The sequence below is a fragment of the Molothrus ater genome, chromosome Z, assembly GCF_012460135.2.
Source record: "Molothrus ater isolate BHLD 08-10-18 breed brown headed cowbird chromosome Z, BPBGC_Mater_1.1, whole genome shotgun sequence".
NCBI lineage: Eukaryota > Metazoa > Chordata > Aves > Passeriformes > Icteridae > Molothrus > Molothrus ater.
Genome location: NC_050511.2, coordinates 58755951 through 58771427, shown reverse-complemented (window position 1 = coordinate 58771427; position 15477 = coordinate 58755951). Strand labels below are relative to the sequence as shown.

Genomic DNA, 15477 nt, shown 5'->3' with positions numbered 1-15477 from the left:
ATTGAGTCATGTTTTGCTGGAATGCCATAGTTCCTTACCTATTGAGTTAGTCTCTCAGTCTCTTTTGCCTCTCTTACTAAAAAATGCAAGCCTTTCTATGATTCTAGTCTGTAATATAGCTTTCTGTTTAAACTTATAGCTAGTTTAAACAACCAATTCAATGCCATCTTTGCTATTGCATTGTCTGAAAAGTTTGATTTTACTTTATAAAATACAATGTATAAGAAAATAATTCTTTTGATTTTACCTTTATAATAGCAAGTGCATTCATCTAAATGCATAAAACTATATAATAAATACTTCTGTGACAGTCTTTCATAATTTTTAGTGACCTCATCCTTTCATTTGAGTTAGCTTTTGAACAGATACATACCATGTCTAATGAAGCTCTGAAATCTAGAATAAGAGCTACAAACACGAAGAGATGTTTGACTGTGAGGACAGTGAGCATGCTGTAAGTGAGTAATGAATTGATTATGTGTTGGCTGAGACAGGAATTACAGCTCGAGGGTGTGCTAAATCTCTCAGTCTACCTCAGAGTGTTTCATAAACCTGTAAGAGAAAAAGTAGTTCCAAAATACCCATTTTTTGCATGTTCTCTCTCATCTTCACACCCAGAGTTTGGATGGTCTTTTAGGAAAGACCTTGTGGCCTAGCATGCATGACTCTTCAGCCAGTTTCTTGTATAATTAATGTGCCTGTTGAATATGTGGGTGTGAGTCAAAAGCTGATTTTGTGACCACATTATTAGGCTTGAATTAATGGAGAAGAGTTAAGTCCAGTTAAAAAGTTGTGGATATTCCATCTTGACTAGTATTTTTCCAAGAGCTTGAAGCTGTTCCTAAGTTATAAAAACATGCTGCTTTTTCCTTTTCTTTTACTATAATTTGGAAATTCTGATCTCTTCTCATGAAGAGCACTTACATCAAAATATAATAATGTATTTATTTAAGAGTATTTAAGACATAAGTAAATATATGACACTATGTCCTTTGTTCATGTATTTTAGCATAACTTCACTGACTTGATGACCTACTAAAAACTGATTTATATACAGGATTCATGCTGTTAATTAACATCCACTTCTTTTTCTCAGTTCTGCTCTGACTCTTTTTCCAGACTCATTAGAAACAAAGGTACCATTTGAATAGAACATTTCAAAAGAAGATCTTCTTATCTTCTCTTCTGGACCACCCTGGGAAGAATGTATAAAGATGTACCACTTCTTTGATCAAGAGCATTATAAGCAGACTTAAGCAGTTTGCTAAATCCCTCTTGGGTGTACGTGTGTGCTTGCCATTCACACATCCCGAAATGAGATGGAATGTGAAGGTACATTTTATGCTTTTCTAGAGCTGTTCTCAGATTAGGAGAGTATACCTCAGCTTCTGTCTGCTAGATGTTAATTGTATTATGTAACGATCTGTGTGGGTTTCATAAAGCAAAATCATTCAATTTTTCTAATGTGATTTTGAAGTACTTTCAGAATACCAAATAATCACTGTAGATGGAGTGTATACAGGCTGAGACTGCTGGCCTCATAAGACTTCCAGGTGCTCCAGATTACTTAAGGTGCTCAGACCATTAGGCGGTGTATGAATCTTCACTCACCTGGCAGTCCAATTTTATTCCTGATGTATAAGACAAAAGTGTGTAAAACATCATGACAAAATTCAGAATAGTTTGTCCTTTTTACTGGAACACTATATTCTCAAAAAAGAGATGGAGGGAGGGAGTGAGGGAGGCAGGAATGAGTTTATTTGGTCTATCTTCAAGTATTTAGTTTATCTTCAATTAACCAAAAGAGAAACAATGTAAATTACTTTACAGCTGAAAAAAAGATTTTACAGACTCATCAGAATTTCTGAATTCTTTCCTGAGTATAAGCATGCAGTTCTGGTGCCATGATGAGTCAATAGCTGTAGCTGGAGAGTGCTTATTACTATTTACTGAAGATCTGGTTCTCCTTTTATGTGAGAATACATAGTTACGATTATTTGTGGTGGCAGTTTTTTACTGACAACTATAACTCGCTGATTCTTTTTAGAGCCATCTCGGGTTCTCAATCCATAAATTCAAGTGAAACTTGAGAAGATGCAAGCAGCAATAGCAAAGCTGACTCAATCACCATTTATGCTTATTCAACGTGTGAGAGGCCCATATCCTGTAATGCTAGAGTATTAGCAGGTTATTTGTTTTGTATTGGTTTTAGGTATAATGCTACTTTTGTCTTAGAGCATAGCTAAGCAGAGGAAGGATATTCTAGTGTCTGTGATGGCAGCTTGTATTTGGGAAGTGTGGAATCAACTCTTCCAGAGCCTCTTTTAGATGACTGTGAAGATTTCACTTAGCTCATGCATCAATTCCCTGTCTGTAGAATGAGATGGTATTTCCATGAGGCAGATTCTGTGTGACCCAAGCACTATGGTAACAGTGTCCATATGAGTACCATGGGGATAAACAAGGCAATGTAGACTGTAAATATGTAGTGGCTTTTAGAGAGTTACAGTCTAAAGCAAAGGAACAGATTCTTAGAACTTCACTTTTGCTAGAAATTCATTTTAATTAAAGTTTAGAACTTTCTGCTTCTTTTCTGCTTCTTCTGCTTCTTTCTTTTTCTGCTTCTTTCCATTTTTCTTCTACTTCTTTAGTAGTTGTGCCAAGGTATCCATGTGTGTTTCTTCCACTGTCATCTGGCTCATTCCCAGCAGATGCACACAATCTGTTTTGCTGTCATTGACAGGGCTCAGTTATGAAAAAAATGTGGCAGAACATGCTGGTGTAGTCACTTATACAGGATTCTCTTTTCTAAGTAACTGAGAAGAAGTTAATTTTTTTTTTTTACATATTGTTCAGTCTTGGGGTTTTATCCAGGTAACTTTGCATTGGGTTAAACAGGGTGTTTATTTAACATCTTAGCTTTCTTTTTTAATTCCTACTTTGTAAAGTTAAAATTTGTCAATTATATGTATTATAGAAATCACCACAGAATGTTGACAGGCCTCAGTTACAAGTGGCGACAGTAATTCTGGCCATTCAGGAATAAATGTAGTATTTCCAACTATTTTAGACAATATTATAGTGTTTCTTTTGTATTTTAAAATATAAATACAAATTTCCCCATTTATAAATAATCCTGATCATCCAAACACATGCACTCTTAAGTATCCTGAATATACATTAATTATACAAAAGGATTTTGTATACGAGGATAACGTGTTCCTTCTCATGCAAAGTTATAGTCAGTAAGAGGCTGAATAGAAACAAATCAAAAAAAGATTTTTTTTTACTTTATTGCCTACAGAATAAAACTATAAACCTTAATGTTATCATTTATTGTGATATTTTGTATGTAACATACAAGTAAGTAACATAAACTTACAAGTAACTAACATAACTTAACATAGATTAGGGCCTGTACAGGATGCTGTGCAAATACACATTAATGAACGGCTCTACCTTTGGCCTTAACAGCATGAACAAAAAGGATAATAAAAAAGAAGGTAGAGGGAAAGAAATGAAGATTTTTTTTTTACTATTATGAATGTCTTGCCTTTCTTCCCAGTGTTCAAAAGGAAGACTTGGTGTAAGTAATTAAACTTTATGGAAGGTATCTAACAAGAAAAACACTGTTTATTAGATGATAGGGTGTTCTCACTGTCTTTGCCAAAGAAAAAATTAATCACCAGCTCAAATTTTGTGTTCCTTCTTTGCTGCTTTCTACCTCTATCTCAATGAAGGCAGAGATGACAACAGCAATTTCCACACTGGGTTATTAAGTTTACAGTATGAGCCATTAAAAAAAGGCTAATATTAAATATGTATAGGCATTCCACATGTTTATTTAAAAACAGAATTTGGTTTACAAGCTGATACTGCCTATAATACTTTTATTTTGACCTAAATTTTCCTTTTGAATTGTACTTTGTTCATACGGGCTGACAGCTCTGGCTTCTTTATTTTTTTTATTCTACAGCTAAAAGAAAAAAATCTTCTACAGCTAGAATCCCCATTAATTCCCCAAACTGAAAACTAGTTTAGTGAGCCTAGTTTTGGTTGGCTTTGAAATATCTGCATATATACATTAACATAAATTAAATATATTTAAATAAATTTGATCTATATTTTTAGGATTTTTTTAAAAGACTATTTCATTTTGGGAAATGCCTTTATATACTTACAACTCTGAATTCACATTGTTGTCCCTCACCTAGTTGCAGATTTTGTATCGTTGATAGATTATGTTAAAAAGGCTATCTGTAAATATGCAACAGTGGTAGACTGACATTAACTAGGCTTGTGGTTTTTCTGTAAATTTGTTTCTTATTATCATGTACATATATTTATACATATGTACATGCATATATATATATATATATATATATATGCGTGTGTGTGTGTGTGTGTGTGTGTGTGTGTGTGCTTTTTATACAAATATGTATGGTTTTCAAACTATGATTGCATGCTACTGGGTATGCCATAAATTGTAAATAAAACTGTCAAAATGTCTCTTCAATTAGACCTCATAAAAATAATCAGTCCATAAACATGTGGTGTTCTTTCTCCATATAAACACAGTTATTACATAAAATAAAAGTCTTTCATCTAAACCTAAAATCTTCTGTATAAAGGGTTAAAAATATACTAATTTTTAGTGTGGTCTTTTTATATGCTTTTATATTTTTTGGTATATTTTGGTCTCAAAAAAATAAATGTGAGAATACCAAACCTAATTTCTCCTGATTTTATAGACAGGTTGAATTAAAAGATGACTGTAACCCCTGTTTGTCATCATAATATTTTTAATTTGTATGTTTTTTAAGGAGAGTATTCTTGTATTTTGGAGAGATCTATTACAAGCTACACCTTCAAAGTTTCTGGAAATAATTTCAACTTTTTAATTAGTCCTAAAATTAATTTAGGATGGGATTTGTTAATGTGGGCATTTCTAGGAGACAAATAGCATAAGTGTATCACATATAATGTAAAAAGCAGACTGAGAAAATAAGGTCCTCAGATGATTACTTTCACTACTTCTATGTCTTGATTGCTAGGCTCAGTTTAACTCCAGAAATATTGTTATGACTTAGCTATTACCCTTTTAAGACTAAGATTGCAACACACCTATTAGTTGTTTGGGTAGCGAGAAGAGAAAGGGATAATTTAATACATTTCTAAAAGAATAGAATTTATATCCTAATCCTGTGAATTGATACTTCTCCACAGTATCAGGAAAGATGGTAAAGACCAAATGAAATACTTCAGAATGTAACATTTTCTCATTGTGCCACCTGTCAACCTTGATTTTTTAAAATTTAATCAATCATATTGATTATGGTTCCTTTATTAAAAACAAAAACAAAATCAAAAACCAAACAAAAAAATCAAAACCCAAAACAAAAAAAACCTCCCCTGCCCCCCCTAAATAATTATAATTTAAAAAGCCTATAAAATTCATTGCAGCTTAGTACAACAATACATTGCTTTTAGATCTAAATGCTAAACACAAGAATCTCAACGCCTTTTGCCTGGTATTTTATGATCCTACATGGAATTTTATGTGGTAAAAAAGATGACATTTATACACATCCAAACTGGACAAATTAGATGATAAATTCCAAACCTGAAGACTTACTATATAGAACTTTATTCTGAATGCTAAGCATTTTCAGATTCTGTTTAAAAAATCAGTGCTGATCTCACTGTAGATACCTAATAAGTTAGAAGATATGAAATAAAGAAGGTGTTTCAGTTTTTTTTTTCATTTTATAGCTGATAACTTTCCATGAAAAAACAAACAAAGAAACAAATAAACAAAATCATAACAGAACTGGTCAAATGATGATCAGAAAAGCAATAGACTGAGAGCTGCTTTTTTCACAGGTGCTGCAGCTTTTAATTTACATGAAGATTTGTATTCCATTTATTTTCATCACTACTGAATAGGAACTAGTATTTTCAGTGTCCCAGTAATGTTTTAGGAATAAACATTGATACTTAAGTGATAGTATGCAGATATCTGCGTACCTTCAGATAAGCTAATATATAAAACAGGTCAGTAAATCCTGTATATACTTCCATCTTATACTTCAACAGTAACATAAATAACTTGAAGACGTCATTAAAGGTATCAGTTGTATGCATGATTATACACTGGAAAATTAAGATAATATTATAAGACTACGTTTTCTTGCTGTTAAGGAAGTAGAACAGTTGGGGCTTTTTCCTGTGAAAATATTTTCCAGTGCCTTGCCAGTAGCATGTTTCCAATGGGAGAATCACCTTCTCTAGCTGGCTGAAGCAGATTTTTTCCCTGTGTAAGGCTGGATGTGGATTTTTCATGAGGAGAAACAACCTATTTTTGTGATGTGAGCTGTCCTCAAAAATGGATTATTTTTGAACCATAAAGCATGGTTTTTCACCAGTAATGATAGTTTGAGCTAATATTGCCCCTGGTAAAAGCACTGTTTGTATGTGGCATTTTTTCTTTATAAAATTACACAATTGTTTTTTTAATCTGTTTGCCTGCAGATGCAGGACAAACACATTACTCAAGAAAAAATTATATTTATACACAGTTTAAGAGAGAAGGGGACTGTCTGGATGGAGACAGAGCTGACCACTAACTCTTACACAGTGCAGAGAATTGCTGTGGTGTACAGTCATGCTACACCTGCCTAAATCTCAGAAGTTGTGTGCATCTATGCAGTGCAAGAATTACCTTACAAATGATTAATTTTGAGTCCCATCACAATATTCAACACAAAAAAATCTATGTACAAAAATTAATTATTTGGCCAATTATATTATGGCCTCTGTTTCTCTAACAATTTGTCGTTGACAAAAACATAGACAGTCCTTTAATTGTAAGAATATTATTTTGAAGAAAAATACTGTAATTTTGAGGGTTCTTATTCAGAAAATTTAAGCATGTTCACAGTGTTAATATGACTGATGACAAAGAGCTCTTTCATGGTAACACTTCTAAATGATCTTATATTGACCTTAATTGACAAAGCTATTAATACCATTTTAATTTTCTTTAGTTGCCAGTGTCATTAAGCTTGCAAATACACTGTCTCCATAACTGTTCCAGTTTTTTATTTCTGTTATCTAAAAAATGTAAAAATAAGAACAGACAGATAGCTTTTTTGTTTTGAATGTCTTATAATTCCACTTTAGTTTGTTTGAAAACTTGAGTGTGAAAATATCAAACATAAGTAGGTGAAAACATAACGTATATCTTTCTGATTGTGTGGATTCTATTGTGTAGAAAATATACATCTGACGTTATAGAATGAAACCTCTCTCTTCTGTATGTTGCTAGAAAAATTCCAGACAAGAAAGCTCTTACTCAAATGCTCAATGTGCATCCCAGTTAAAGTCAGGCCTTTATCAGACCCACTGGGTAATTCAAGCACTGAAAGATCCTGACATTTTTTTGAATGAGAAGAGCCAGGGCACTTCTGGACCTGAGAAAAGAAACAGTTAATTACAAGAAGGCAAAGCAGATGTTTAAGGAACATGTAATCTCTGATCAACAGGATCTTTTTCAAATCTTCAATACTTCCTTAATTTTTATCATGTTTGTCTATATAGGGCATGCAAGGCAGAGAATTTTTCTTCTCTTTTGCAGAGAGTACACTTCCCACAAGCAGAAGCTGGGTTATGGACAGAAATAATCTATATTTTAAAATAGAAAGAAAAAAAAAGAAGACAAAGCATCAAATTTGTATTATAAAAAAAAGATTTTGTCCACTACAGGTTTCAGTCAGAACTTCTGCACACAGTAGGTTCTCAGAAAACCAGGCAAGTGCAGCTATTTCAGCATTATATTAAGCTAATATTTTCTTTCTCTGAATATCCACTGTTATGTAATAACACTGAAAAATAGTCAACTTGTTTATACAAACTTATCCGAGAGACCTCTTCCTTTAAGCAATAAGGCCTGGTGGCTGTGGACAATCTTTTTCTGAATGATTAAAATTAATCTGGTTTTGGTTTCATTGTCTATCTTGCTTAATAAAAAATATATATAAGCAGATTTGTAGTTTCTACTCTGAATTGAAGTGTGAGAAGATATTCTGTGAAAGCCATTTCTCTTCCTAAAACTGGAATAGTGGTACAGGTTTCGTTGCACAAGGAAACTTGCATTACTCTCTCCTTAAGGTCCTTCTTCCATTTACTAAAGTCTTGCTAGCAAAAGAGAAATTCTTTTCCATATCAGAATATTCACCAAACATGCTCTGTTTTCTGGCATCTTTAAGTGTGACATTCTCACACAGCACATTACAGAAAACTTTAGATTCTAAAACAGACCAGAAAGTTTCTTCCTGTCTGCATGAAGCCATAGGTGTTATGAAAGCTTGTACATGCACAAAGCTGATCTAAATGAGGTTTCAGGGACACAGTAATATGAATATGTTATGTGGCTGTTTTAAGATAAAGGACCAAATTTTAGTAGAAGACCTGAATTGTTTTCCCATCTGTTTCTGTAGACCTGCTGCATAACTCCAAAAATTCCATTTGAAAATTTCTACTTTTGTTGTAAAATTTCACCAGTGTCTATAGGTGATAAGTGAAAAAGAGGAAAAGAAAATTTTATTATATATATTATTTTATAATCAGTGTGTTTTTTCAGAAGCTTTAAAAGAAATAACACTTGTCATTTGAGAGCTGCAGCTGTTAGTCTGTTGAGACATAAGAGGAGATAGGCAGATATTGAATTATTCATGAAGGCTATTGCTATAGTTGATGGAAGTTCATCAGCTAATTCCTCCACTCCATTGTGAACTTTCTTTCAAATTCAGTCAGGCTACAGGAGTACAAGCCGTTACTTTTAATAATCATTCTACCAGAAGTTTCATAAATTATATCACATAAGCTTTCTCTTTTAAGAAAGTTACTTACTGTTCATTAGAGGCTGATAGGTGCTTAATTTTAAATACTTTTAATACTACTAATTCATGACTAGTGTGAACAGTATGATATTCTTTCAAAATGTAACTTTTACAAAAAATGTTTTTAAAATGCATAAATGCTTAATTCAGCTTGATGACCTGAAGTCCGACATTTTAATTTATATGCATATTTAAGTATTTTGGGATTTATGAACACAAGGAGGTTTTGGGTGCTCTAACTTACAACATGTTTTGCAGTTTATAGGTCAATTCAACATGTGTAAATGCAAGAAAATCTCAGTTTGCCCAAGCATAAGAAAATCAAATGCTAATTCTCCTGCTTGCATGAGGGAGTTGAAACAGATGATCTCCAGAGGTCCTTTCCAAACTTAAGTATTCTGGGATTCTGGAAGAAGCCAACAATTTTGTGGTGCAGACTGTCAGAGTAATGATAAAAAGCGGACATTTAAGGTTAGTTTGGCAGACACCAAAATCATGTCATGAAGTGAGTGCTCATAGGTATTGCAGGAATGTTAAATATCAAAGATTTTGTGCCACTTTCAGTGATAAGGATCTGGGTGACTCTCGCACAAAAGGTTCCACAAATGTAGCTCTTCTTTTCACATAGGCCAGGTGAAAGGGGGCATATTGTCAGCTATCTCTGCTTTGGCCACAGCAAAAGCACAAATCTTACCAGCATGTATTTGTTTTCTTTAGGAGATTTCCTTCTCTTTTTACACATCACTGCAGTCTGATTTGGGGATTTGAGAGCAGTAAGAAATTGTAGTGAAAATTTATTCTCCAGTTCAGCCCCCTCTTCTTTGTGGAGATTTCTGTAGTGAATGAGATTGAAAAGTGTCTGTTCTGGGGTGTGTTTGATGAAGACAGTGCTCTTATTTATCCTGTGATGACCTAATAGCAGCAGCAGCAGCAGCACATGCCCTTTTGATGGAGAGGATTATTGTAATTCCCTCCTAGAAAGCCTTCTAGTAGCTCAGCTCTGTCACTTGCAGCCTGTTCAGAATTCAGTGACACACTCCCATCCTGTCTTGAGCAAGTACAATCCTTTGCCTTGTACCTTCACTCATTTACTTTATCTGCTATGAAGTAGCTGTTTGATTTTAAAGTTTGCTGCCTTAGTTTTGAAATCCTTAATGATTCAGATCAGGCTATTTTCGAAAAGTCCTCCGCAAATATCATATTGACAGATATAACCACCCCCACAGCGTATTTTAGGAATCTCAGCATCATATCTTAGGTTGCCAAGTTATGTCCTTTGCCAAGATAAGCCTTCAGGTAAGGAACTTCCCCAGGAAATCTGTCTTCAACAATATATACTTATCAGAAAACATTAAAATTAAATATATATTCTTGGTTACTTTTTAAAATCACTTTCTTATTGTTCAATGTAATTTCTATTTGGACTCTATTTATTCCAATTCCTCTCAGCAGTACTTGGAGTTGTTCTGTCAAATTTTCTTTTTCCCTTATGCCTCTTCAAATTTTATTTTTCCCTAAGCATACTACTGATGTAGTTATGGATAGTGACTTCTTAATGGCATGTCATGTTTCATGTCAAGAGCGTGACCTTTTTTGTGTTAACATAAACAGTATGTCAACATGATTGCTTACTAAATAATACACAGACTGTTTTTATATTTAATGTAATTTTAAAACTTGTATTTGAATCTTTATTCCTCATCTTTACAAGGAATTATCCCTTTCTTCTTCCTGTTATGCATTGTAAGTCACTAGGGTTCAGCTGTACAATGTTGTAGATGGAAAGGAATTCTCTTGTCTGCTTTCTTGCTGTGCATCTTGTTATTTCTGTTCTTATTGTTGCAATTACAATGACATGTTTACAGCTATATTAGTATGGTGCTTAATTTTCCTCATTGATGATAAAGTAATAAGGCTATGTTTGAAGAAGTTTGGACTAGATGCCAAATGTTAACAGCTTCAGTGTGGTCAAATGGATTCTGCACTTGTGGACATCCATGAAGTGCTTTGAATAAGAAATAATCTATTTTCTTCTGTTCCATCTCTGAAATTTCAGTTTAATAATTTATAACCTGAAGTGAGTTATGAAAGCTGTTGGGACACTTTTTACCAAGTTGCTCTAAATACTGTTCCATGCACTGATAATACCCCCTTTCACCTGAGTACAGAACTGTACTTAGATGCACAAAACTGGAATCCATGTTAAGTGCATGAGGGATTAGGTTTTTCATCTCACACATACTCATTGATTTCAAATTCTCATTGGCTTACTTGACTTATTTGGGTACAGTAACAACATCTGTGATTTTATTCATATTAACCATTACATATGTAATTAATCTTAGGTACAAGAAGAGTTCTGCAGTCCTCAGCAAACTATTTAAGTGCTTCGAATTAGGCATATACATTCATGCTTGTAGATTTGAGGCTACAAGTCATAGTACTGCAAAGACTTAAGTATTTGTTCAAGTTTACTATCTTTTGATGTTGTACCAATGTCACAATTACTTTCATCAAGTAAAATGCTGCCCCATTAAGACTTTGCCTAATGGTCTGGAGTGATGGTGTTTTTTAAGATTATTTTAAATCCTTATAATTTTACACTATCTCATGGGTGCAAGTTACTTAAATAATCTGATTTAAATGAGCACAATTCAGAATGTTTCCTAGACTGTATTATTAGAAGATGAAAGCTAATCTGAAGGGGGAAAAATACTTGGTGGGTGGTTTCTTCTTCTTACATCAAATTTTACAATCAGTTAATTTCAGAAAAAAAATCAAACTGAAGTGGAGGAAGTTGACATGTGTACCTGAAGTTCATTAAGTTTAGATTTTCCTAAATTTTACTTCTGTGAAAACTCCTTACTCTGTAAGATTAGCAAATTGATGACATTGTCAACTGGGGTTTTTTTTGTCTTGTCATTTTTAGTAGTCTTCCAATGGATTATGCTCAATGTCAATGCCAAGGAACCTTTTAGCCCAAATAATTCTTGAAACAATCTAAAAGTATTACATATTATTAAGCTGGGAATTTACAAATGCTCATTACTGGATAGTCTTCAGGGTAACTTACTCTTAATCATTAAGCCTTGAACCACAATCTCAGCAGAATGTGGTGTTTTTAATAGGACTGGTTCTTGTGGGCAAATTTTATTGTGGCATCATGGAATAATATGCATTCTTTTGCTTATGATTTATTCTCCGTAGATACAAAATGGTAAAAGAGATGTGTTAATATATTTTAATTCAAAGTACTTATCTCTTAGTACTTAGTATTTAGCTCTGTTACAGTTCAGAAATTGAATAACAAGTATTAAAATACTACTTGTTCTTAGTCATGCTATACCAGATGCTCACAGTGAGAATATTGATCAATTACTGGTAAAGATATTCAGCACATTTTACGGATCATTGCTAAATATTATATTCCTCTGTTTCAGTGTTCCCCAAAACACTGCTGAAAATCAGAAGTGTAAAACTACTACATTCAATAATAGATAATGTGTTTCAATGCTGGTTGCAACTTTGTTCTAGAAGAAGACTCACACTGAGGTCACTAAATAAAGAATGACAATATTTTATGTTATTGTCATATTATTATTATATTATTATTTATATTATTTTCCCTCTTGTTTCGAAACTTAGGTAACTTTTCTGGGATTTATGCCCTACATGTGTATGAATTTATACAACAAAGAAAGTGTGTCAGAATGCAAAATTTATCACAGATTTGAGGGAAACTGTTACTCCATTACTTGGTTTTCAGCATGCAGTTAGAAACGGGCCATAAGGCAGTACAGAAAGGAGAAAAAGACAGCCTATCTTGCTTGTCTAGGACTTACCAGTGTGTGGCTGACAACCCAGGCTGATCCTGACCATGGCAGCATTGCACAAACAGTCTTTATAAGAGGATGAATTTTAAGAATTTCTCTAATATATTAGACACAAAAAAGTAATTCCTTTAACAAACAAATACATATTTTCTTTTTTCTTCATATCTTGAATAAATGTATTTTGACTAGCATCTGTCCAGGACTTTAAATTCTGTTTCTTGCTCAATCTCAGTCCTCATTGTAGTATGCTGGGACTTGATGAACTGCATAAGGGAAGGTTACTTCTGAAATCCTTTTCTTTCATTAGTTTTGATATGTTCAGATTGTGTTGCTTAGTGATCTAAATAATAATAATATTACATTAGTATTAACAACATGGCATCAGGGACATATTTTTAGTCTATTTAATATGAACTAAAATGATGAAGTTTTCCCCTTTATCAAAGGAAAGGCACTACTACAACCAGAGAAGGTAGGATAAAATAAGGAGTGCCATGAGCATTGACATGATTTCAGATACTAAGATGTATTTAGAAAAGTCAGATGATTAAGCAGATCAGAGCTGTTCAATTTCTTAAAGTTCTGTGGTTTTTATTCTAATGGAAGCTTCATCTATTCAGGACATTGCATGTAATGTTCATTTAAACTTCAGTTTTACTTAAAATATCAGCAAAATTGGAACATTATTACACATTTTCAAAGTGTTTTCCCTTTCATTTTATGTAGCTAATGTATTTATCTTTTAAGGACCTCAAAAGGGAAATAAGTTACATGTGTATGGAGGCAAAAAATCAGAACAGAGACTTCAAGCTGTAATATGATCAAGGTATCAACCTGCTTCATAATATCAGATCAAATCACTGATAAGCAGCAAGAGATTAAAAATGAACTCCAGTTGTAGAATGTATTTTCTCAAGAGCTGTGCTAATCTTTAAAAATCTTAGACTTACTGAAGACAGCAAGAGCAAAATGTTATACTACAGTATTATCAGATTTTCAGAGAGACTACACAGTCACTCCTAAAATGCAAACTAAGAATTTTTTCATCATTTCCTAGATGACAGAAGAGAAAGATTATGTAGAACAAATTACTGATCATTATTCAACGAACGAGAATAAGAAGTCACTGCACACTCCAACAGGTGCACCGCACTGTTGAGATGAGCCATTATTTCTATGCAATTCACATATTTACCCTTCACACATCTTGCTTTCATAAAGTACATGACATGTACTCCTACTATACAGCTACAAACCCCACAGCTTTAACACTGGGTCTACTTTCTGCAGTAAAATGTAAAAAGTCTAGTAGTAGTTAAAACCAATGTGACATTTTATGTTAATATTCATTGTGAACTTAACAAGGGATTCAAATTTATAATTCCTATAAAAAATCAATCTCACAATAGATATTGACTCAAATACGTGTAATTTCTTACTAATGATCTTAATGTACAGAGTTTGTTGTACCATATTTTTCACAATTTACTTTTCTTTTAGTGAGACCAGGCTCAAAATATAGCGTTTCCATGTAATTTTAGGTCTTATTGTAATCCAAAATGATTTTGACCTTGTCAAGTAGAAAGTTCACACATTTCTTTTGAAAGACGGCCAAAATCTGGGGAGAAGACTACATAAGAATATAAGCAAATATATTACTACATTCTCATACAGATTTTACAGCAAACCAGGATCCAAAAAGTAATGGTTAATTATTTTATATGAGTGAATTCTGCCACCTGTAGCTTGGAAAATGGAGGACTAATTTGTTTAATTACAGGCTATATATTTCAGGCATAAGAAGTATCAACGATTAAAAATCTACTCAAAATCAATGTTGGTATTTGACAAAACTGTACGGAGACTCAGCCTTGGAAAGACAATTTAAGTTTATTCAGACAATGCTCAAGAATGAAGTATCGTCATTTCTTTAGGTTTAATACATTGTTTTCTTTCATGGCATTGTTATAGTCATCCATAAGTTGGTATTTCCAAAAATTCCATACTGTAATCAGTTTTATTAGAATGTAGATATTAATTTAATTGTCAGGGGGAGGTGGATTCCAAAAGTTTATATCTTCATTAATCTTCATTAATTTGAAAGTAAGTTCTTATAAGCAATTTTTTTCTCTGTTACTTTTCTGGAAAAGTAGAAGAGAAACACTTTGCTCACTTCAGATAAGTTGAAATTCCTATTAATATAAAAGTTCTCTAATTACATATGAAATGGGCATCTACACAACTTACTTGAAACAAAATATGAGCAAGGAGCACCATTAGTTTGCCTGATTGTGAAAGCAGAGCCATGGTGAAGTGTTAATACTTCAAACAGGACAAAATATTATGAAATCTATCTAAACCAAAAAGCGAAGAGTTTCTTCGTCAGCTACATTACAATTTGTACGGCAGAACAATGATCCAGGATGGAATTTGGCCAAGATGTTAGGCATATGAAAATAATTGTGGAATTAATTGGGTATCTTTAACATTCCCAGTGATCAGGATCTTTGTTGTAATTCATTAGTAACACATTCTTTTCTGTTAGCATAGCATCTTAAAACATCATCTGTTGAAATGTCTTTATTACCAGTACAGGTGTAGAGTCTTATGACTGGAGGCGCATTATTTAACCTGTTATTCTTTGTACTGTTGGAGTTTATAGGAAGATACTGTCCATGTCCTCAAGAATTTGCAATACATAAATCTGACCCTGATTAGTTTGTGAGAATCAACAGGATCACAGC

At 33.1% G+C, this 15477-nt stretch overlaps 1 protein-coding gene across 17 annotated transcripts in view; it reads left to right on the top strand.

Annotated features, from left to right (window-relative positions):
- The window catches only part of MEF2C (myocyte enhancer factor 2C), a 134843-nt gene that overhangs the window by 24312 nt on the left and 95054 nt on the right, over positions 1–15477 (top strand). For 13 of the 17 annotated variants that reach the window (XM_054517988.1, XM_054517986.1, XM_054517990.1 and 10 more), the window contains exon 2: positions 1120–1332. The exons of the other annotated variants lie outside the window; for them this stretch is intronic. The gene's annotated coding sequence lies outside the window, so the exon portion shown is untranslated. The remainder of the gene's footprint in view (positions 1–1119; positions 1333–15477) is intronic. 17 annotated transcript variants of the gene reach the window in all.